General features: G+C 43.1%; 1 pseudogene; it reads right to left on the bottom strand.

Annotated features, from left to right (window-relative positions):
* LOC115664410 (disease resistance protein RPV1-like) lies at nt 1-20,060 on the bottom strand (annotated as a pseudogene).
* Between the last annotated feature and the right edge of the window lie 5,313 nt (nt 20,061-25,373).

Raw genomic sequence — 25,373 nt, 5'->3', positions numbered from 1 at the left:
CTACTGAAAATTGTAGATGAGGGTCGAGATCATGTCTCCTTTGGTGCCCTGAACCAATGTAATGAAATGTATGAAGTGTTATTAAATTGCCAATCCAGCATTCTTATCACTGATGCAATTGCTGGATTCCAGAAAATGCTCTGCATGGATCCTAGAAGAAGCAAGATGCTCTGCAAGAACTTCACGATCTTATTACCTCGAAGAGATCCCAAGCATGGCAAAATACCCTTGAGAGGATTATGTTCAAGTACATTGAGCTATGTGTTGATATGCGGAGGGGGAGATTTGCCAAGGATGTTCAAGTACATTGAGCTATGTGTTGATATGCGGAGGGGGAGATTTGCCAAGGATGTTCAAGTACATTGAGCTGTATGTTCAAGTACATGGAAAATGTAGATGAATGTATTTCATTTTCATATTATTATAATAGTTTGATCACATTGAGCTATATGTTCAAGTACATGGAAAATGTAGATGAATGTATTTCATTTTCATATTATTATAATATTTTGATGTTATTAAGTGCTTAATCAATGTTAAATACAAATTCTAGAAATTAATTTTGCTTTAAATTACATTTAAAATCGAATAAGAAAATGAAATACATTCATTTTGGTGGGTAATTTAAATTACCCACGAATTTTGCCGCGAATAAGTTCGTCGCAAAAAATGGACGAAAAAAAAATTTGGTGGCAAATTAGCCACGAATTTTGCCACGAAATGTGTTCGTCGCAAATTAGCGATAAATTTTGCCACGAATAATTAGCAATAATTTTTGCCACGAAAATATTTCGTCGCAATTTCGTGACCGACAAAAGTAATTTTGAAAAAAATAGCGACGAATTTTGCCACGAATAAAGTTTGTGGCAAATTAGCGACGAAATTTGCCACGAAAAATTAGCGACGAATTTTGTTTCGTGGCAAATTAGCGACAAATTTTCCCACAAAAATTAGCAACAAATTTTGCGACGAATTTTTTTTCGTCGCAAATTAGCGATGAAAATTGAAATTTTCCGTCGCAAAATTTTGCGACGGCCTATTAGCGACGAATTTTTTTCCGTCGCTAATTTCGTCGCAAATTCGTTTAGCGACAAATTTTGCCAAATTTTTCGTGGCAAAATTCATCGCTAAAACCAACTTTTTTTGTAGTGTGCTTTCTGGCAAGTCCAAAATGCCCAAATAGTCTAAATGAAGCTCGTTTAGCGAAACCAGTTCGCCTGTATTATTAGGCAGTCCGTTCAGATATTTGCACCATACTGCACTCAACTCTTGGAGTTTCGCCAACATCCCAATGGCACTAGGCAATTCCGTCACGATGGTCCAATTAATGTTTAAGATCCTCAAATTTTGTAGATTCCCAATGCTTTCTGGTAATTCTGTAATCGATGTTGTCGCTAATCGTAGTTCAGTTAATGATGCCAACTTTCCAATCGAGTCAGGAATCTCTCTCAATGAACAGCATCTCGCTAGGTCGAGGAGAGATAGACATGCTAGATTGCCTATGGAGCTAGATATGCGAGCTAATGATTCACACCGAGAGGCATCAAGAGTCTCTAGCGTCTCCATAGAACCAATGGATTCAGGTAATTCTTCAATCCATGTCCCACTTAAGTTCAACTGAGTTAACGACATAAGGATGCCCATGGATTCTGGAAGTTGAGCAAGTTTATCACAACATAGGGCATGTAGAGTCTTTGGCTTCATCAAACAACCTCTCGAAATAGGATTCTCTTTTATAGCGGTGTCATTTATAAGAAGCTCCCTTGATTCTTCCATTCTTCCTACTCTTACCGGTAGCTCCTTCAGTCTCTCACAACTATTAACATTCAAGGAGACGAGGGTCTTGATATACCAGATAGAAGGATGAATTTCTTCTAGATGCCTACAGGCTTCGAGAATCAAAATCTCTAAGCTTTTAAAAGCAGATAAGTCGGGAGTTCTTCTCAAATGTTCGCAAAACAAGAGGTTGAGAACTTTTAGCTGGGTTGCCATCTGAAAGAAACAAAGGAAAACCTCAGTGAAATTGGATAGCTGCAATATGTGATTTTCCACTATTCCTTGTTTTTTTATAAGAATCTTTAAGATTCCTAAAAAATACCCATGCTCCACTACTCTTTCAAAGTTGTTTTATTTATTTTTTTGGGTTAATATCACGGAAAATCCTAAACTGATATACTTGTAATAATTTTATCTCGAACTAATTTTTTGACCATGAAAAACTCCAAACTGGTACACATATGACAAATTTACCCCAAACTAATTTTTTGACCACCAAAAACCCCAAAATTGATACACTTATGAAAAATTTACCCTACATTAAATTGGATTAATACCACGAAAAATCACAAATTGATAAACTTGTGACAACTAGAGAGGTAAACCCCTAAACTGGTACACCCGTTAACTATCACGTGTCATCCAACTCAGAAATTTGGAGGTAAATTTAAACAGACGCTAACGGAGGGTAAATTTATCACAGGTGTACCAGTTTGGTGTTTTTTGTGGTAAAACAATTAGTTTGGGGTAAATTTGTCATAGGTGTACCGGTTTAAGATTTTTCGTAGTATTAATCTTTAATTTTAAATGTTTTTTCGGTAGTCTTACGCTACACCATCATATTGATTTTTTTTAAGTATATCCAATGCAAAAAGAATGTTAGGGATGTACAAGTGCTAACCATGTTTATTTTCGGACAAAATTTTAAAGAGAAATATATTCAATTTTTAAGAGCTATGGCGATGCCGTTGATTAGACATAACCAAATTTTATTATCAAAAAGGAAATGACACTTCAATAGTGTGAAACTAAAGAGAAACGGGTAGTTTAATTATGAAAAGCAATTTTTTAATGTTGTATGTACAAGATATAAAGCATGTTGTATTCCAAAAAAATTTGATGCCATTGGAAGGATAATTTTATTACTCTCGTGACATTAATTATTTATATTTGTGTTACACAGTGACGACTTCCATAATAAAAAATTATAATGAATAAATATTTTGTTCAACAAGTTAGAGCAATTCATAAATTATATGCATTACTCTAAGATTAAAATTAATTTAGAATTTTAGTATGCACATACAGCACAAGTCACTACGTGGGAGTTTTTGTTTCTCCAAGAAAGAAGATTGATATAGAGATATAACAAGAATCGCTCAAAAGAACTACTTGTGCATGGGAGAAATTATCTTAGAAGCCGCAAACCGGCTAGATTAACGAAAATTAAAATATGCACAAATATGTAATTACGTTTTTAATAGATGTTAATTAATATAGTTAATTTCCATATTTAGATGAAAATTCTTAATTCGAGGAATGATAGTAAACCTTTCTATAAGAAAGAAAGGAGAACTTGGTGTGATTGGACCTTCGGTATCACGTAATTATTCACAAGAAATATATCTTCTCAATATCTTACCTTAAGTGGACCCCATCCTCCCCAGTTTTCTGAAATTTTACTACTTGATAGATTGAGCACGACTAATTTATTCGGATGAAAGTTGACCATTTTGAAATTCGAGGGACACTCCTTCCACTCAAGCCATCTTAATTGAGGAAGCAAGTTTTGGAAATCTCTGGTGAAATTTACACCATATGCAGCTTGAAGGAATCTCAAGTTGGTGAGTTCCTTAAACTGTTCACCTTGGTAGTCTTTCCACCCATAATAGCCAAGATGAAGGGCCTCAAAGTGCCCTACAATTATAAAACATTGTGGACCGTAAAATTGACGAAATTGACTGTATATAAGAAAAGATGGACTAATTTCAATTTGATATCATACTATTATGGTGTAGGCTTCTTACTTTCAACTTGGTGAAATGACAAGTTGTTATTATATACGATTTATCTAATTCATGTAAAAATGTGAAGCTCACAAAGGTGTTTTCGAACTTTTCCTCTTCCAATTATGCCTTTCGCAAATTTGCACCTTTTGAATTACCGAAAATTGCATCCTTTCAAAATTACAATAGAAGGCCTCTCTTTGTGTATCTTCAAATATATCAATCAAAATTCATGCCCTTTATATGTGAAACAGCACAACCCCAACTCATATCCTTTATATGTGAAAGAGTTATTGAGAAGAATAGGGAAGATCAAGATCTTGAGACTGGAGTGCGTAGCAGAAGTTAAAAGTATTTTGAGTATTAAAAATCTAAATAAAATATTTATGGCTCTATTGTTTCGTTTATTGTAAAAGTTTAACTTTTCTTCTAGTGTCTTATTTTAGTCCATAGATCTTACCGAACAACATAACATATATATTTTGTAGCAATGGGAACAATTTATGAATTTATCTTTTATTATGTGTGACGGGCTCATATTTGACAAATAAATAATATTAAAAACATACTTGTCAAATTACAGATCAATATCATATTGGACTCCTACTTGACAAATAAATAATATTAAAAAATCAATAAAAAAGTTATCCATCATCACAAGAAAAATTATATTACATGCTTTAGAAATAAATTAATATAATCAAATTACTCATCATGGAAGAAAAACTGTATATGTTTAAAGGAATCTATAACGCGGGTGCATGTATTTCAACAATAAGTATGATGCAATGTAGCGACCACTGTATGATTGAAAACATGTATGGATATCCATCGTGACTAAGAAATATCCATCACCATTATTTAACATCCTTTACAAATAAATGAATGTAATAAAATTGTCCATCATAGAATGAAAAAAAACATATGTTTAGACAGATCTTTTTACGTGATTATATATATTTTACAATAAGTATAAAAAATACATAATTAGCGATGGCTATTATGATTAAAAAGTTCTATGGATACTCATTATAAGAAAATATTTTGTTATATTTCACAAGCAGATTATATAAAAAAATTATGAACATGATAGCTGTAACGTCCTGAATTCGACCCACTTCCGGGATTAATAAAATAGATGATTATTTCTCATTTCGTTTTAGTGAGTCTCGCCCGGAACTGATCATTCTCAGGATACTAACAATTAGGGAATGGCTAACTAGGAAAAACGGTGCGTGGACCCAAGAACTTGACCGTGAATTGAGTCCGATTTCGAGATACGACGAGGGAATATTTTGTGCAAATGTGGGCCGATCCAAGGAGAGTGACGGATTCGGTTTGACCGACGACGTACGATCGGATAGCGGGTGATTCCGCACGACCGAGAGTACACGCGGCAAACGATCCCGAACTTATTCCGAACGATCGCGACCCTTGGGACTAGCGATAAATCCCCGCATTCTCTTAGAAATCGAGACCGACACGACTCGGGTAGCCTTAGGTCGATACGCGTAACTCCTAAACAGCCGCCCGTTAGTAAGAGACGCTAAAACTGCAAATCGAGCTAAATCGATGGTGGAATTAAGTCCGGCCTTCGGTGTCGAGTTTCGTGGGTGTACGCGACTATTTTTGCAAGGACGACGTCATTTTTATGTGGCCACTCATATTTGGGATCAGTGGAGCCGAAAATTGGAAATTTGACCCAGGACCGGAAAATTACCGTTTTGCCCCTAGGCCTTTTTAGGGTTCCGAATTTTGGGAATTGTTTTGGCGTTTTATATTAGATGTTCAGCCCAATAATGTTAGAAATGTTGGACAAGTGTACCCCTAGAGATTTTGGATAGAATTAATCTCTACCCTTAGATTGAGGGCAAAATTGTCAATATTGAAGGTTGGTCACCAACTCCCACTAAGCCCAAGCTATATACTCTCTAGTCTCTCTCTCCCTTCTCATTACCTCCTCCCCAAGCAGCCAGCCACCCTCTCCTCTCCCCCTCTCCCGCGAGCTCTCCCCCTCCCGACATCACGCCGCCGCCGCTCGCCGGAGTGCCGCCGTCGCCCGCCGGTGCCGCCGCCGGTGACGCCGCCCCACGCCTCACCACCGCCACCATCCTGTCCCCCTTCCTCTCCCTCTAGCCGTGTCTCTCTCTCTCTCTCCCCCTCAAGGCCGCGGAACCGCTTGGATCGCCGCCGCCGCTTGCGCCGTTCACCGGACCGCCGCCCGCCGCCGTGAGCCGTTCGGACCGCTCATTCTCCCCACTGTTCAGCTTAGTTTGGAGCATAGGAATCCGGGTGAGTACAACCCTAAACCCTAATTGGGCTAATTTACATTTCTAGATGGGTTTTAGGGGTTAATTAGGGTAATTTAGGGGTTAAATTGTTGAGAACATTAGGGGCTGATATGGTGGCTGATTTTGTGGCTTAGTGTGATAATTTAATTGAAGTTTAGTGGCCCGTAATGTGCTGTGCGATGGCCGGAAGTATTGGAATGAATCGGCCCGAGTTTGGGTTAATTTCGGGTTCAATTGTGGAATATTGTGCGCACCTAGTTTGGTCCTCATGGCGGCTGATTTGGGTAATGTTTTGGGAAGCCAAATGGAATATTTTGAGGATATTTAGTGGCCTAGAGTGACCTGTTTGGTGGCTGCCCATATCGGGATTTAATTGGACAAGGCGCGATCAATTTGGGGTTTAATTGCGTAATTACCGGGAATATTTAGATTGGCGGGTTAGGTGGCTGAATTGTCTTTGGTTGTGATTAATTTTGTGATGTCGTGTCGTGTGCCTAGTGTGACTAAGAATGGAGTAGCTTGGCGGGCCTCGAGTGCGCAAATTCATGTAGATCCAATTGTGTGATTTATATGCGTAAATTATGTGCCAAGTTGGTGCCATGGCTGGACTTGATGATTTGATTAGTTGGGCTTATGGTGTATTGAATTGAGCATGTTGCATCGTGAATTGAAAACGTGGTGTTGTGCAATTGAATGCTCATTGTGAAATTCGTGAGTGCCCAAGTGTAAACTTTATGGCCATGGGTGTGCATCTCGAGCATTGGCATAGCATGTGCATATACAAGTGTGCACGAATGGCATGAGCATGTGATCACCTAAAATGCCCTGATGCGTTTTACGCGTGGTTCAGATAATAATTGGTGATTGTGAATGTGTGATCACATAAAACCCTGATGCGTTTTACGCGGGGTATTGAACCCGTCCCGAGGCGTGTTACGCGGGACGATGCCCGGATTACCGGAAGATGACCAACTTGAGGCGTTTTACGTGGGTTGTGTGTCATGAGCCTGATGCGTTTTACGCGGGCCGGAGATTGATCTCAGAGTAATAGACCTGATGCGTTTTACGCGGGTCGGACATGATGCGTGTTATGCGGGTTGGAGGAGAATTGGTAATGGCAAGTGTGCAAGAGTGCAAGTGTGCAAAAATAAATTGTGAGCATGAGCACGAGTGTGAGCATGAGCATAGCATATGCATGATATGCGTTGTGACTAAGTGACGTCATGAATGTGCCACGAGTGGGTTCTGTGTTATTATTATGATTTGTAATTGTCTAACCTGCAGGGCAAAGTAAGTATTGAATCTGGGCCTAAGGGCCTGAGTAAATTATGTATTGAATTGCATGTTGTTTAGTACTCGTCAGGAGGTGCATGTTAGCCTAGTTTAGGTTTAGGGAACCTACTCGCTGAGATTTATTCTCACTGTTGTTTAAACCCAATCTTTCAGACCCCCGACCCTGAGGATGCCTGAAGTTTCGGTACGTTTTGGGATTCCGCATCATATAGAGCGGACGAGGACGGTACTCCCCGTAGGGAACGGGGAGTCGTATTATTAGGCATTATACTTTAGTATGGGTGGATGTGGGAGAAATGTATTACCAGATCCACGAATATGTAGCTTGGTGCTTCAGGGATAGTCTCGGAGAGTATGGTCCTCTCCGAACTTTTGATGCCCGTTTACCGAGCTAGGCACGAGGTACCCCCAGTGCCCCGATGGAGAGGTGGCTGACCCTGATTCTTCAGCTGAGGAGAGTGCGAGCTCTGATGGTGTGCCCGTAGAGTACGAGGTGGATGAGCCCGATCCGATGGACATGGAGCCAGCTGACTGGGACGTTGTTCCGGAGCCGATGGAGCTGGATGATGAGGAGCCGGAGCCGATCGAGGTGGATCCCGTACTAGAGGCCGAGCCTGAGGATATGAACTCGGAGGAGGAGGCCGCAGAGGCCGGGTCCGAGCCGGACTCATCAGATTCTGAGGAGGAGATGCCTGATAGCCCTTCATCTTCTAAGTCTTCTGAATCCGACCCGGACTGGGCACCGTAGGGTTTAGCTTTAGTCTCAGACTGGTAGGGCCAATACCTTTTTGACCGGAGGCCCACCTTAAGTAGTAGACTGACCCCCGGGCCGCTTAGCCCCTTTTTGTCAATAGTGGCCATTGACCCGCTTTTGATTTTTGAGCGCAAGCTGTAAATGGATGATGCATATGGTTCCCAGTATCAATGCAAGTGTATGTTTGTTCATTTTGGATGTTGTTCGGCTATCCTTGGTTTTGTGGTTTTAAATTTTTCAGGTGTTTGGTTATTTCCGCTGTGCTTTGTGTTCTCTGAAATTTGGGCGTTGGGTCGGCGACGCGTCCTGGGACGTCGCACTCGTATCGACCTTTGCGAGGGATGTGGCGCACCGTAGGGTGCGGGGCGTGACATCCTCGTTTGATTTGGTATCAGAGCAAGGTCAGTTCGGTCCAATTCGGTCGAAGCCTGGAGTGATAAAGAGCGATGACCTTGGGTAGCCAGTAAGATGACCTCGTGTGCTAAGTGTACCTCCTGACTGTCTGTGTCTTGATTGATTAGTCGTATGAATTGACCCGCAAAGTGCAGGTGCGCCAGGACCCGAGGTCAGTACGCATATTCCCTTGGTTGAAGTCTCGTGCTATTTATGCTTCACCGCATGCTGGTTGCTTGACTGCTATTATGTTGAGTTCCCTGCCTAGGACCTTAGACCGGTTTAGCTTGGTTAGGTCTCTAATTCCTGAATGGAATTATAGCAAGTAGGTGAGCCTGCGAGCTTGGAAAGATGAGTAACCCAGGAAGAGGTAGAGGTCGAGGCCGTGGTAGAGGTAGAGGTAGAGGTCGCGAGCAAGACTGTGTGGAACCGCAAGTGAGGGTTGCTGAGGACCCAAGGGTAGATGGAATTTTAAGAGCTCTCGAGGAAGCTGGGATTTTGGGAGGTAGGCTAGCCCAAGAGAGAGATGCCACTATTGCTGTTGCTGTTGAGGCCGCCATGGCTGCTGCCAATGGGGCAAATGGAAATAATGGGAATCAGGAGAATCCAATTCCAGTACCGGTAAATGTGGTCAGGCCGAGATCTAAGTTGGTGGAGCAGTTCTTAAAGTTGAACCCACCGAAGTTCACTGGGAAGGGTGACCTCGAGACTGCCCTGCGCTGGGTGGAAGAATTGGAAAATGCCTTCGATGTTCTGGGGTGCACCGAGGCTGAAAGAGTGACACTGGCAGTGTATCAGCTTCAGGACAATGCAAGTGACTGGTGGAAAGCCACTAAGGGCAGGGTGTTTCCAGAGGGTGCCGCCCAGACTTGGGCCGTGCTTACAGAAAACTTCTATGGAAAATACTTCTCAGAGAGTGCCCAGGAAAGAAAACTAGCTGAATTTATGCGACTCCGCCAAGGGCAGATGACCGTGGATCAGTACGAAGCGGGGTTCGCCAGATTATCAAGATTTGCACCAAGAATGGTGGAGAACCCGCAAGACAAGGTTCGAAGATTCCGAGATGGGCTAAAGCCGGATCTTAAGAGTCAGATGATATCGCTCAATATTCGGGATTATGGTGAGATGTACGAGCGGGCGCAGGCTATTGAACGGGACCAAGTGGATAGGGCAGCCGCTTCTGGATCGCGGTTTGCCCTGACTAGGGACAACCGTCGTCTCGGGAAGAAACCGATGGCGGGAAACAGGCAATTCGTCCCACCGATCAAGAAGAATATCGGAAAGCCAAGCCACCAGCAGAACAGATTTGGGGCTTGCTTCAAATGAGGGAGTATGGACCATCAGATCAGGAATTGCCCCCAACAACGCCTCGTAGGACCCCCGATGCAACCGCAACAACCCCGGATAGGGAATTAGGCTGGGAATCCCCCGCCGGCTATTATGAATAGACTGCCGGCACAAGGACGGGTGTACGCCATGGCGCGAAGGGAGATTGAGAATGCGCCAGGTGTGGTCACAGGTATGGTTTCTCTGTGCCATCTATAGCTTATGCTTTGTTTGATCCGGGGGCGTCGCACTCCTTCGTATCTGCTCAGTTTGTTGAATTTGCTGGATTAAGACCTGTCTTGTTAGAAGCGCAATTGTGTGTGACTACGCCATTAATGGATAAGATATGCATATCGTTAGGATGCCCGAATTGTGAGATAGTGATTGGTGGCGTAGAAAGTAAGATAGATCTAGCTGTGTTGCCAATGTATGATTTTGATTTGATTGTGGGCATGAATTGGTTAGTCGAACAGAATACTATGATGGATTGTAGTAGCAGGGTGATCCAGTTTAGTCTAGCTGGACATCCTAAATTTGAGTTTGTAGGGAGTCGAGGAGGAACCTCGATCCCTTGGGTTTCATCAGTAGAGGCAACTAAGTTATTGAATGAGGGCTGTCAAGGTTATCTGGCAAGTGTAGTTGATTCGACAGCGGAAGAAGTGCGGCTAGAGGATATAACAGTGGTGTGCAATTTTCCCGATGTCTTTCCCCAGGAATTACCGAGATTGCCACCCGAAAGAGAAGTAGAGTTTGTTATCGAATTGACACCTGGGACTGAGCCAATCTCGAAGCCGCCTTATAGAATGTCATTGTCAGAGTTGAAGGAATTAAAGGTTCAGATGCAGGAACTGCTAGACAAAGGTTTTATTCGACCGAGTGCGTCTCCATAGGGAGCGCCGGTATTATTCGTCAGGAAGAAGGATATGTCATTGAGGCTGTGTATTGATTACCGTCGACTGAATCAAGTGACAATCAAGAATAAGTATCCCCTCCCAAGGACTGACGACTTGTTTGATCAGTTGCAAGGAGCCTCGGTATTCTCCAAGAAAGACCTAAGGACAGGGTATCATCAGTTAAGGATCCAAAAGGAGGATATCTCAAAGACGGCATTCAGGATGAGGTATGGACACTATGAATTCACAGTAATGCCGTTTGGACTGACGAATGCCCCTGCTGCTTTCATGGACTTAATGAACCGGGTATTCAAGGAATTCCTAAACCAGTTCGTCATTGTTTTCATTGATGATATTTTAGTGTATTCGAAGAGTCCCGAGGAACATGAGGTGCATTTAGAAAGAGTTCTACGGACGTTAAGAGAGCACGTGCTGTATGCTAAGTTTAGCAAGTGTGAGTTTTGGCTGAACCGTGTAGCGTTTCTTGGGCATATAATTTCCGGAGAAGGAATCTCCGTGGATCCAGCAAAGATTGAGGCAGTATTGGATTGGCCGAGACCGACGACAGTTACTGAGGTTCAGAGTTTCTTAGGGTTGGTAGGTTATTATCGGCGATTCGTGGAAAGATTTTCAGCAATAGCCACTCCCTTGACAAGGTTGCTTAAGAAGGAGACTAAATTTGAGTGGACAGAAAAGTGCGATGAAAGTTTCCAGGAGCTGAAGCAGCGATTGACGACAGCGCCAGTGCTGACGATCCCTTCAGGACCGGGAGGATATGAAATTTATAGCGATGCTTCGCTTAAGGGGTTGGGATGCATGCTAATGCAACATGGAAGGGTGGTTGCTTATGCATCGCGGTAGTTAAGGCCTCATGAGATGAACTACCCGACCCACGACTTGGAACTTGCAGCAATTATTTTCGCGCTTCAGATTTGGAGGCACTACTTATGTGGAGAAAGGTTTCAGATCTACACGGACCATCAGAGCCTTAAGTATCTGTTTTTGCAGAAGGAGTTAAATATGAGGCAGATGCGGTGGATGGAGCTGTTGAAGGACTATGATTGTGACATATTGTATCATCCCGGAAAGGCCAACTGGGTAGCAGATGCCTTGAGCAGGAAATTGAGCATCGCGCAATTAATAGTTAAAGAATGGATTTTATTGGAAGGAGCGCGAGACTCAGAGTTTAAGTTCGAGGTAGGACACCTCTCTAGTCTGATGGCGACATTAAGGATTGAACCGGAAGTGTAAGCCAAGATTAAGGCGTTGCAGTCTACGGACCCTGAGATTCAGAAGATCCTAGAGATGGATGGTACTAAGAGAAAATCGGACTTCCAAGTGTCCGGAGATGGGATTCTGAAGTTTCGAGGACGTTTGTGTGTGCCTGATGACTTGGAACTCAAGGAAGAGATTTTGTCGGAAGCTCATAGGAGCAATTATAGCATTCATCCGGGCAGCACGAAGATGTACTAGAACCTTTGACAGCACTATTGGTGGAACGGAATGAAAGGGGATGTGGCCAAGCATGTGACCAAGTGTCTGACGTGCCAACAAGTGAAGGCACAACATTGTAAGCCTGGTGGTATGTTGCAGCCATTGGAAATCCAAGAATGGAAATGGGAGCGTATTACAATGGATTTTGTAACGGGATTGCCAAGAAGCCAGAGGGGGCACGACTCTATTTGGGTGATAGTAGATAGACTGACCAAGTCGGCGCACTTTTTGGCAGTGTGAAAGGACTTTGAGCTAGAAAGGTTTGCAGAATTATATGTGCGGCAAATAGTTCGTCTTCATGGAGTACAGGTATCAATTACTTCGAACCGTGATCCCCGGTTTACTGCGAATTTTTGGAAGAGTCTGCAAGCAGCCCTAGGAACAAAGTTGCAGTTCAGTACGGCCTATCATCCGCAGACGGATGGCCAATCTGAGAGGACTATTCAACCTTAGAGGATATGCTGAAAGCTTGTGTATTAGATTTTCAGGGTAAGTGGGAAGAGCAGTTGCATTTGGTGGAATTTGCCTACAATAACAGCTTTCAGCAGAGTATCGAAATGGCACCGTTTGAGGCACTTTATGGCAGAGCATGTAGAACGCCATTGTGTTGGGACGAAGTGGGGGAAAGAAGTATAACAGGTCCAGAGTTGGTGCAGCAGTCGGTGGAATCAGTAAAGGTTATCCGGAAAAGGCTAAGAACAGCTTAGAGCCGTTAGAAAAGTTACGCGGACCGAAGGCATAGGCCGTTGGAGTTCCAGGTTGGCGACCACGTATTTCTTAAGATCTCACCGATGGGAGGACTGTCTCGGTTTGGCAAGAAAGGAAAACTGAGTCCAAGGTATATAGGCCCGTTCGAGATTTTGAAAAGGAATGGAACGTTGGCTTATCGTCTCGCCTTGCCGTCGAATTTGTCGCAAGTTCATAATGTCTTCCATGAGTCGATGTTGAGGAAGTACGAACCAGATCCGACCCACGTGCTAAATCATGAGGCAATAGACGTGGACGACAGGGTGTCGTACGTGGAAAAGCCAGTGCGAATTGAGGACAGGAAGGATCAGGTTTTGAGGAGCAAGACGATTCCGTTAGTTAAAGTTATTTGGGAACATCACGGGATGGAAGGCGCCACCTGGGAAAGCGAGGAAGTGATGCGACGTCAGCACCCCCATTTGTTTGAGTAGTCTGGTTTGGATTGTAAATTTCGAGGACGAAATTTTTGTAAGGGGGAAAGAGTTGTAACGTCCTGAATTCGACCCACTTCCGGGATTAATAAAATAGATGATTATTTCTTATTTCGTTTTAGTGAGTCTCGCCCAGAACTGATCATTCTTGGGATACTGACCATTAGGGAATGGAAAACTAGGAAAAACGGTGCGTGGACCCAAGAACTCGATCGTGAATTGAGTTCGATTCCGAGATACGACGAGGGAATATTTTGTGCCAATGTGGGTCGATCCAAGGAGAGTGACGGATTCGGTTTGACCGACGATGTACGATCGGATAGCGGGTGATTCCGCACGACCGAGAGTACATGCGGCAAACGATCCCGAACTTATTCCGAACGATCGCGACCCTTGGGACTAGCGATAAATCCCCGCATTCTCTTAGAAATCGAGACCGACACGACTCGGGTAGCCTTAGGTCGATACGAGTAACCCTTAAACAGCCACCCGTTAGTAAGAGACGCCAAAAATGCAAATCGAGCTGAATCGATCGTGGAATTAAGTCCGGACTTCGGTGTCGAGTTTCGTGGGCGTACGCGACTATTTTTGCAAGGACGATGTCATTTTTATGTGGCCACTCATATTTGGGATCAGTGGAGCCGAAAATTGGAAATTTGACCCGGGATCGGAAAATTACCGTTTTGCCCCTAGGCCTTTTTAGGGTTCCGAATTTTGGGAATTGTTTTGGGGATTTATATAGATGTTCAGCCTAATAATGTTAGAAATGTTGGACAAGTGTACCCCTAGAGATTTTGGATAGAATTAATCTCTACCTTTAGATTGAGGGCAAAATTGTCAATATTGAAGGTTGGTCACCAACTCCCACTAAGCCCAAGCTATATACTCTCTAGTCTCTCTCTCTCTTCTCATTTCCTCCTCCCCAAGCAGCCGGCCACCCTCTCTTCTCCCCCTCTCCCGCGAGCTCTCCCCCTCCCGGGATCACGCCGCCGCCGCTCGCCGGAGTGCCGTCGTCACCCGCCGGTGCCGCCGCCGGTGACGCCGCCCCACGCCTCACCACCACCACCATCCCGTCCCCTTTCCTCTCCCTCTAGCCATGTCTCTCTCTCTCCCCCTCAAGGCCGCGGAACCGCCTGGATCGCCGACGTCGATTGCGCCGTTCGCCGGACTGCCGCCGAGCATCGCCGCCCGCCGCCGTGAGTCGTTCGAACCGCTCACTCTCCCCACCGTTCAGCTTAGTTTGGAGTGTAGGAATCCAGGTGAATACAACCCTAAACTAATTAGGCTAATTTACATTTCTAGATGGGTTTTCGGGGTTAATTAGGGTAATTTAGGGGTTAAATTGTGGAGAACATTAGGGGCTGATAGGGTGGCTGATTTTGTGGCTTAGTGTGATAATTTAATTGAAGTTTAGTGGCCCGTAATGTGCTGTGCGATGGCTGGAAGTATTGGAATGAATCGACCCGAGTTTGGGTTAATTTCAGGTTCAATTGTGGAATATTGTGTGCGCCTAGTTTGGTCCTCATGGCGGCTGATTTGGGTAATGTTTTGGGAAGCCAAATGGAGTACTTTGAGGATATTTAGTGGCCTAGAGTGACCTGTTTGGTGGCTGCCCATATCGGGATTTAATTGGACAAGGCGCGATCAATTTGGGGTTTAATTGCGTAATTACTGGGAATATTTAGATTGGCGGGTTAGGTGGCTGAATTGTCTTTGGTTGTGATTAATTTTGTTATGCCGTGTCGTGTGCCTAGTGTGACTAAGAATGGAGTAGCTTGGCGGGCCTCGAGTGCGCAAATTCATGTAGATCCAATTGTGTGATTTATATGCGTAAATTATGTGCCAAGTTGGTGCCATGGCTGGACTGGATGATTTGATTAGTTGGGCTTATGGTGTATTGAATTGAGTATGTTGCATCGTGAATTGAAAACGTGGTGTTGTGCAATTGAATGCTCATTGTGAAATTCGTGAGTGCCCAAGTGTGAACTTTGTGGCCATGGGTGTGCATCTCGAGCATTGGCATAGCATGTGCATATACGAGTGTGCACGAATGGCATGAGCATGTGATCACCTAAAATGCCCTGATTCGTTTTACGCGGGGTTCAGATAATAATTGGTGATTGTGAATGTGTGATCACATAAAACCCTGATGCGTTTTACGCGGGGTATTGAACCCGTCCTGAGGCGTGTTACGCGGGACGATGCCCGGATTACCGGAAGATGACCAACCTGAGGCGTTTTACGTGGGTTGTGTGTCATGAGCCTGATGCGTTTTACGCGGGCCGGAGATCGATCTCAGAGTAATAGACCTGATGCGCGTTTTACACGGGTCGAACCTGATGCGTTTTACGCGGGTCGGAGGAGAATTGGTAATGGCAAGTGTGCAAGAGTGCAAGTGTACAAAAATGCATTGTGAGCATGAGCACGAGTGTGAGCATGAGCATAGCATATGCATGATATGCGTTGTGACTAAGTGATGTCATGAATGTGCCACGAGTGGGTTCTGTGTTATTATTATTATTTGTAATTGTCTAACCTGCAGGGCAAAGTAAGTATTGAATCTGGGCCTGAGGGCTTGAGTAAATTATGTGTTGAATTGCATGTTGTTTAGTACTCGTCAGGAGGTGCATGTTAGCCTAATTTAGGTTTAGGGAACCTACTCGCTGAGATTTATTCTCACTGTTGTTTAAACCCAATCTTTCAGACCCCCGACCTTGAGGATGCCTGAAGTTCCGGTATGTTTTGGGATTCGGCATCATATAGAGCGGACGAGGACGGTACACCCCGTAGGAAATGGGGAGTCTTATATTAGGCATTATACTTTAGTATGGGTGGATGTGGGGGAAACGTATTACCAGACCCACGAATATGTAGCTTGGTGCTTCAGGGATAGTCTCGGAGAGTATGGTCCTCTCCGAACTTTTGATGTCCCGTTTACCGAGCTGGGCACGAGGTACCCCCAGTGCCCCGATGGAGAGGTGGCTGACCCTGGTTCTTCAGCTGAGGAGAGTACGAGCTCTGATGGTGTGCCCGTAGAGTACGAGGTGGATGAGCCCGATCCGATGGACTTGGAGCCAGCTGACTGGGACGTTGTTCCGGAGTCGATGGAGCGGATGATGAGGAGCCGGAGCCGATCGAGGTGGATCCCGTACCAGAGGCCGAGCCTGAGGATATGGACAGGAGGAGGCCGTAGAGGCCGGGTCCGAGCCGGACTCATCAGATTCTGAGGAGGAGATGCCTGATAGCTCTTCATCTTCTGAGTCTTCTGATTCCGACCCGGACTGGGCACCGTAGGGTTTAGCTTTAGTCTCAGACTGGTAGGGCCAGTACCTTTTTGACCGGAGCCCCACCTTAAGTAGTAGACTGACCCCCGGGCCGCTTACCCCCTTTTTGTCAGTAGTGGCCATTGACCTGCTTTTAATTTTTGAGCGCAAGCTGTAAATGGATGATGTATATGGTTCCCAGTATCAATGCAAGTGTATGTTTGTTCACGTTGGATGTTGTTCGGCTATCCTTGGTTTTGTGGTTTTAAATTGTTCCGGTGTTTGGTTATTTCCGCTGTGCTTTGTATTCTCTGAAATTTGGGCGTTGGGTCGGCGATGTGTCTTGGGACGTCGCACTCGAATCGACCTTTGCGAGGGATGTGGCGCACCGTAGGGTGCGGGGCATGACAATAGCTCATATTTAACAAATAAATGATATAAAGGTACTAATTATGTGCTATAAAATGCTCACTATGAAGATGTAGAAATATTTATTATAACATGGTAGCTAATACTTGAGAAATAAAAAATCGACACGAAGTTATATAACATGGATAGCCATATTTAACAAATGACGATATAAAGATTAACTAAATCTTTGCTAAATACAATGCTCACTAGGAGTTGAACGATGCAGTCATAATTTTAACATGAGAGCCTATATTTGACAAATGAATGTTATTGGGGGATTAATAGAAAAATTATCCAACGTCACAAAACTAAGAAAGTATTAGCAAATTCACAGAAGAAAATTATCCACTATTATGAAAAGTCAATAGAACAAAATAATATATATTTAGAGGGTTATACTACACGGTTGAGTATATATCATAAATATATATACGAAAGTCACATTAGCAAATCGACGGTGTTAACTAACAGTTGACAACAAAGGACTCAATTGCACAAACTTGGAAAGATAAAGGGCTACATTGAGCAAAAAAAAAATAGATAAAAGACTAAATCGCACAAACAATAAATGCTTAGGGGTTCTAAATCTGCACTTAACCCAACTTAAAATTACAGGAACCATGATAACCAATTGTCCCAAACGAATAGAGGTTTCGTTTATCATAGAAAACAACTCATAAGAAGTCAAAACTGAGTAAAACGAAAAAGAAAGAAAGAGACCTCACAAGATATCAAAAGAAGAATCCAAACATCAAATGTGCACGTCAAAACGATATGAGAGAAAAGCATGGCCTCAACAATTTATGCGAGGTTTTCTCTAAAAGTGCTCTGTCAATAATTATGTTTTTGTAGTTTTGTTGTTGCATTGAAGTTACCAAAAGGAGAGTGTCCTTATCACAATACTACCAGGTAAAGATATATGTCATTTATCAATAACCAAGATATTGCTCCTCAATTATGTCCTAAAACCAGGCAAGAGCAACAATTAATCGAAAGAGCTCTTTTATTGGTAGAAGCAGCAAGTCTTGGGGACTTAGGACCGACGACAATTTTAATTCAAACAAGAAAGAGAAGATGGGCTCGCATTCACTAACTAAGACAAGTAGAGAAAACTATTACCTTGTTGCCCTCGAGCACATCTATGGCTTCCTTAGGAATCCATAATCTGCTATGCTTTTGAGGTTTCTTTTGATTTTCTAGACGAACAATTTTCCTTCCAAGATCTCTCAGTTGATCATGCATCATCAGTGTGCCGTATTCATCAACTTTAATGAGGGACACAAGACTCAATACTTCAATCCCCTTCCCGAGGAAAAAATCACAGGCATCCCACATATAAGTTGGATTTTGTTTAGATGCTCCAATAAAAAAACGTGCAATATCCAAAAAAATCTGTTGCTCCTCATAATCTAATGCTTCGTAACTTATCCCCAACGTCTCTCGCACTTTCTTATTAGGCACTTTCTTTAATTTCTTTGATGTATCTTTCCATGCTTGTTTTGTCTTTCCACATAAGAATGAACCTATAACTTCAAGAGCTAAAGGAAGCCCACCAGTAGTAGATACCACCTCATAAGAGATAACCTTATAATCACTAGGAGGAAAATCCTTTCGAAATGCATGTCTACTAAATAAAATCATCGATTGATCCAAAGGCAACTCGTTGAGTTCAGACGTGTAGCTAGCTCAAACCTTGTCAAGAATACTCTTGTTTCTAGCTGTGATGATGACTATACTTCCTGCTTTAAACCAACTACCGTCTCCAACCAGAGCATTCAATTGATCATTATCATCCATATCATCAAGAAGAGTGAGGACTTTCTTACATGTAAATCGAGATTTGAGGACACCAATTCTGTCATCAACATTAAACACCTCACACGAACTTCCTATTATGTCAGAAATGAGCTGCTTTTGTAGGCATTTAATACCCTCGTGCTGAGATGTTTCTCGAATATTAGCTAGAAAGCTACGATCCTCAAAATGACTAGATAATTTGTTGTATAACACCTTCACAAGAGTTGTCTTACCAATGCCGCCCATTCCATAAATTCCAATAATCCATGTACCATTGAATTTAGCATCTATCTTACTCATAATTTGTTCCACACGATCATTGGTTCCCACCAATTGTTCCGGAACATTTAGCTGAAAAAGTCTTTTTAACTCCCTCATAACTCTTCTTACTACCATTTTGACTAATAGCGCTTCATGTCTGTCAAATAACAATACAAAATTTCAATATATGATGGCAATGTTTATATGCTTTTTCAAGTAAGATCTATTTATAAAAAACTAAATAATGTTTCGATGGAGAAAAATGTACCTGTTATCAATTTTATCGGATTCCCATCCTTTTAAGTAACTGACTTCTTTGAGTGCATCTTCCTATTCTTTCACAACCATTTGGTCTAAATTCTTTTTATGTGCATTGATAGCATCTCCAAATCTCCCTACAAGATGTTGCACGTCCGAGGCTTCCACTTTGTAAAATATGGGCAACACTATTTGCCCTCTACTTTTCCTGCACTTCAACATCTGAGCTAGCTCATGGAGGCACCATTTGCTAGAAGCGTAGTCCTCTGAGATAATGGTGGTCGAGATCATAGACTGTGTAATACTACAGAGAAGCTCCAGACCAATCTCCTCACCAACACGGAGCTTATTGCCATCTCTGAACACGTGAATTCCCGCATCAACAAGGCTAGTATAGAGATAATCGGTAAAGCCTTTGCGAGTGTCTTTCCCTCTAAAGCTCTAGAACACTTTGTAATCATTTCATTTCAGCTTTTTGGCTCCGTCTACATGTAGAGGGGTCGATGAGGAAGACACTCCGTATAGCATATCTTCTGAATGAGTGGGTTCTTGTCTTTTCATCTCGAGATTGATGGAGCGGAGCCTCAAAAGAAGAGGAGTTTGGAAATCCCAGATCTGGGATGTGCAGAAATGTCTCTCAAAACTCAATTTGGAGCTACATTCAAACAAAAATAAAAGCTCTCGTACAACTCGTTAGAAGAAAATGGAGCGATCAAAGCAGGAAAGAGAGGAGGAGAAGAGCAAGTAGTCACCGATTACTTGAGGAGTGCTCAAACATCACAATCCACACACTGCTATGATCTCCGCCGATTCTCAGTCTTCGATCTTGGATTACCCGCACGCACCACTCTTTATTGTGCGTGCTTGAACAATGCTGAGTTCTGGCCATCCAACGATCCAAGACTCTTCATGCCAATTGAACCGCTACGATGCATGCTACACGGAAGGTCAATTATTGCAGGCGTAATTTTCGCAGCACTGCTTGGAAGGTGCGAGATTTATTGTAGGCGTAATTTTCAATAAATGTGAAAAGAAAGCAAGCGAGCTATAGTCACAATCTCCCAGTGCTAACGTCGATGAGTCAATGACAAAAACATATCAATAGTCCGATTAAATTAGATTTTGTTAAAAAAATTGTCTGTATGACACTTTATATTCAAATAAAGAAAATTGATTATTTTCAATCCACAATCTGCTTTTATGTTTCAAAGAAATTGCTCTAAAAAGGTAACTCACCAAATAAATCTCTCCAAAAATAATTTTGTCAAACTAAATTTCTCCATGCCCGTCATGCCTAAAAATTATGTAGTCATCAGCCCTTCACCCAAGGCACTTTTATCTCTCTCCTTAAATTAATAATTTTTTGACGTTCTACATAAATTTTATTCTTTCATTGTTGCATTTAGAAATTCTTGGCCAACAAATTCTCCGTGGTTGCGGTGATCGGGCTCGTCTCTATCGCACGGATTGATATTCACAGAGAGATAGACGTGGCCATGGAAGTCGTGGCTTCCGTCAATTCCCTCCGATGGAGATTTGCAGTTGCAGGAGGCCACAACCTTCTTGGCTGCGGGTTCAGATAAATTATCCTTGCTCTCAGATTGCCTTTTTTTTTTGTGGTCATTAGATGGTTTCTGAAATAGCTATCTTTTTAAAAGTCAATTTTCTTGTCTCAGCAATTTGTCCTTTTCTACTTTTTGTCCTAACATAGAAGGTATGTTGATGTCGTGGGCAAAGTTTATGTAATGAAATCTTAACTGTTCACGACATCAACGCACTTTTTTTTTCTCGTCAACGACCCTTGCTGCCATCTAAGAAAGCCGTTATATTTGTGTCTAACGAAGAAATCAATAAAAGTGATAAAAAAAACGAAAAAGAAAAGGAAATATCACATGCAATTTATTGTACTTTCACGGTAAAACTTACAAATTGAAAGTCGAACAATTTAAAATGTTGAAATTTTTTCAATCGTATTTTTTTGAGCAAACAACATTGTAAGGGGTATAGGTTTGGTATTTTTATGATGAGAAAGCCCACCTAAGATGCAACCAGAGCCCAAACAGACGAACCAAATACGTGATATGGAGATTAAAAAATATTAGATGAATATTTAGAACTAGGCGTATCAATAATACTGTCTTGAAGAAGGTGATTTTCTCGATAGGATTCTCGCGATCCAATACAGTCGGCTCCAATGGATATCTTGTCCCCTAATAAAATGCCCAGACCCTAATCTTCCTCACTTAGTCTACACTACAAAAAAATCGGGTTTTTCCGATGAAAATTTCCGACGAAAAAATTTTCGTTGGAAATTTGCAACGACATTTCCAACGAAAAATAAATTCTTCGGAAATTTGCGACGAAAAATTCTTCGTCGGAAATTTCCGACGAAATTTCCAACGAAACAATTTTCGTCGGAAATTTCCGACGAAATTTTCCGACGAAAAATATTTCGTTGGAAATATCCGACGAAATTTCCGACGAAGCACTTTTCGTCGGAAATTTCCGACGATTTTATTTTTCGTGGGACATTTCATTGCAAATTTCCAACGAAAATTTTTTTGTCGCAAATTTCCGACGAATTTTTGCGACGAAAAAATTTTCGTCGGAAATTTCCGACGAATTTTATTCGTGGCAAATTTGCAATACGAAAAATGATTTTTTTGATATCCGTCCCGACCCCTAATTTCTCTCTGTCGACTCATTCCTCTTATCCCCTCGCTGTTCTCTCTCCGTCTCTCTCTTTAATTTCTCTCGAATTACTTATCGGTGCACGCGCAAATCAATCTCGGTAAAGCTTTTTCGCCGGTAAGTGTGGTGGCTAATTTCATGAATAATTGGTGTCGAAAACGGTTCGTCGCAAAATTATTCATCGCTGGATTTGTATTTGTTGGTGTTATTAAAATTTTTTTTTCCTTTCCTCACTGGTTTGGCCGATCGCCGGCCATAGGGCGAGGTCCGGTGGCCTGGCCATGGCCGTTGGTCGACCTCGCCGACGCACAGGTGGGCTAGCCTCGCATGGGCCTTGCCGGCCAAGTTCGAGATCTGGGCGAGCTCGCCGGCCAAGCTTGCCGGCCATGGCGAGCTCGGCCCCGGCCGGCAGCGAGCTCGAGCTCGAGCTCACCCAGATGTGAGCGAGATCTGGGCCTCGCCGGCCATGGCAAGCTCGAGCTCGCCGGTGGCTTGACTGGCCCTCGCCGGCACTGGCGAGGGCTGAGCTCGCGGGCGGCTTGGCTGGCCCTCGCCGGCACTGGCGAAGGCCGAGCTCGCCATGGCCGGAGAGCTCGAGCTCGCCTAAATCTGGGCGAGATCTGGGCGAGCTCGAGCTCGCTATGGCGGCGAGGGCCGAGCTCGCTATGGCCGGCGAGCTCCAGCTCGCCCAGACCTCGGCGAGATCTGGGTGACCTCGAGCTCGCCGGCGGCTTGGCTGGCTCTCGCCGGCACTGGCGAGGGCTGAGCTCGCCGAGACCTCGGCGAGATCTGGGCAACCTCGAGCTCGCTGGCGGCTTGGCTGGCCCTCGCCGGCACTGGCGAGGGCCAAGCTCGCCATGGCCGGCGAGCTTGAGCTCGCCCAGATTTGGGCGAGCTGGAGCTCGTCCGCGGCTTGGCTAGCCCTCGCCGGCACTGGCGAGGGCCGAGCTCGCCATGGCTGGCGAGCTCCAGCTCGCCCAGAGCTCGGCGAGATCTGGGCGACCTCGAGCTCGCCGGCGGCTTGGCTGGCCCTCGCCGGCACTGGCGAGGGCCGAGCTCGCCATGGTCGGCAAGCTCGATCTCGCCCGCGGCTTGGCTGGCCCTCGCCGGTTCCGGCCAGGGCCAGCCTTGCCGCTGACGAGCTCGAGGTCGCCCAGAACTTGCCCAGGCGAGCTCGCCGGTCGCCGGACCGGTGACCGGCCAAGAAGAAAGGACAAAAAAAAAAGAAAAAGAAAAAAAAAGAGAAAAAAATAAAAGATAATTAAAAAATGAATTTTAAGTAATTTGTTTTTATTTTAGGTACGTGTCCATTTGAAGGTCTCGCAATTCAAGTGAACGTTGCAATTCTCATCAAATAGACCACTTTCTACTACAAAGGTTTCAGTCAAATACTTGGTAAGTTTTCTTGACATGGTAATTTTTTCATTTTTTTCAAGTTGAAAGTAATTGTTTCGTAGAAAAGAAAATTGTAATTGTTAGAATTTTATGGTTTTAATTAACAATATTAAACAATAGATATGATATTTTTAATATTGTACGAGAATTTTTTTATTTTTATACAGACACAATGCAAAGAGACATGGGTTGGATGTATAATAAGAACTTACCTGGACGTCAAGGATTGACCGATGAGTTTCGAATCGGGGTGGAACTATTTTTGGACTTTGCTAGTAATAAATATGAGTTCATGGATGGAAATAAGTTAAGGTGTCCATGTAGAAAGTGCAGTAATGGAAAATTTCAAGACATTGACATAGTTAGAGAACATCTTTGTAGATTTGGATTTACTCCGAACTATTATAATTGGACTTACCATGGTGAACCATTTATATTTGATGACGGATATCGAAGAAGCGACCAATTGTTAGTTAGGGAAGAATGTAGCTATTATGACCAATTGAACCCATATCAGGGGATGGTGTTTGATGAAACAGGCCATAATTTTTTTCCAGAATCGAATCATGCAAGTACTAGTTTAACTCCTACACTTGAACAAGTGGGAACTAGTCATGCATCACAATTGGAAGAGGCAGGAGTTACAGGTTTTGATGAGAATGTGTGTGATGGAACTTTTCAATCTAATCGGTTATGGGAAGTATTGAAAACAGCAGATGAACCTTTATGGGCGGTTGTGACAACCACACGAAGGTATCGGTGTGACAAGAGCTGTTAAATATCAAGGCGAGCATAATGTGTACGTGGATTGCTTCAACTCTTTTGTTGAAGTAATGCGGGAAACAATGCCTCGTGATAACATTATGCCAAGTGACTTTTACGATATGAAAAAGCTAATGGATAATTTAGGTCTTCCAGTTGTAAGGATTGATGTATGTAGTATGGGTTGTATGTTATATTGGAGAGATGATGAAAATGCAGAATCTTGCAAATTCTGCAGCCAACCTAGGTACAAGATTAACAGGAGGCAATGTTGTAATCAGAAGCGTAGACCATGTAAACAAATGTTCTACTTGCCCTTAATCCCTAGGTTGCAAAGGCTTTATGCGTCTCAAGCCACTACTGAACATATGACTTGGCATGCAAATCATGAAACAGAAGAAGGTCTAATGTGTCATCCTTCAGATGCAGAGGCATAGAAACATTTTGATAGAACATATCCCGAGTTTGCGATAGAGCCTCGAAACATCAGGTCTGTGTGCTGATGGTTTTGCCCCATTTGGGAAATCAGGAAAAAGTTATTCATGTTGGCCAGTTATCCTAACTCCGTACAATCTTCCACCCGGTATGTGCATGAAGACACCTTATATGTTTTTGACATTGATCGTGACTGGCCCGCAAAATTCGAAAAAGTTGATAGATGTTTATATGCAACCATTGATTGAAGAGTTACAACGGCTATGGGATGAAGGTGTCTCTACGTATGACATTTCTACCGATCAAACATTTATAATGAAGGCTGCTCTTCTTTGGATGATAAATGACTTTCCAGCTTATGGAATGTTATCTGGATGGAGTACAGCTGGGATCTTAGGATGTCCGATATGTATGGAGAGATCGAAGTCATTCAGATTAAAACACGGTAAGAAGGCCAGCTATTTCGACTGTCATAGGCAATTTTTGCCGCTAAAGCATGCATTCAGAAGGAATAAAAAAGAGTTTATCAAGAATAGGATCGAAAGAACACATCCACCATTGAGGTTGACCGGTGATCAAATTTGGGAGCGAGTGCAGGAGTTTCCAACGGTTGTTGAAAACCCTCACGGCACAACTATTGGGTACGGAAGTACACATAAATGGACTAAGCGCAGTATATTTTGGGATCTACCATAT

The sequence above is a fragment of the Syzygium oleosum genome, unplaced genomic scaffold (assembly GCF_021117445.2).
Source record: "Syzygium oleosum isolate NSW1041296 unplaced genomic scaffold, Sole_v2.1 Sole_v2.04, whole genome shotgun sequence".
NCBI lineage: Eukaryota > Viridiplantae > Streptophyta > Magnoliopsida > Myrtales > Myrtaceae > Syzygium > Syzygium oleosum.
This window is presented reverse-complemented; position numbering and strand designations above follow the sequence as displayed.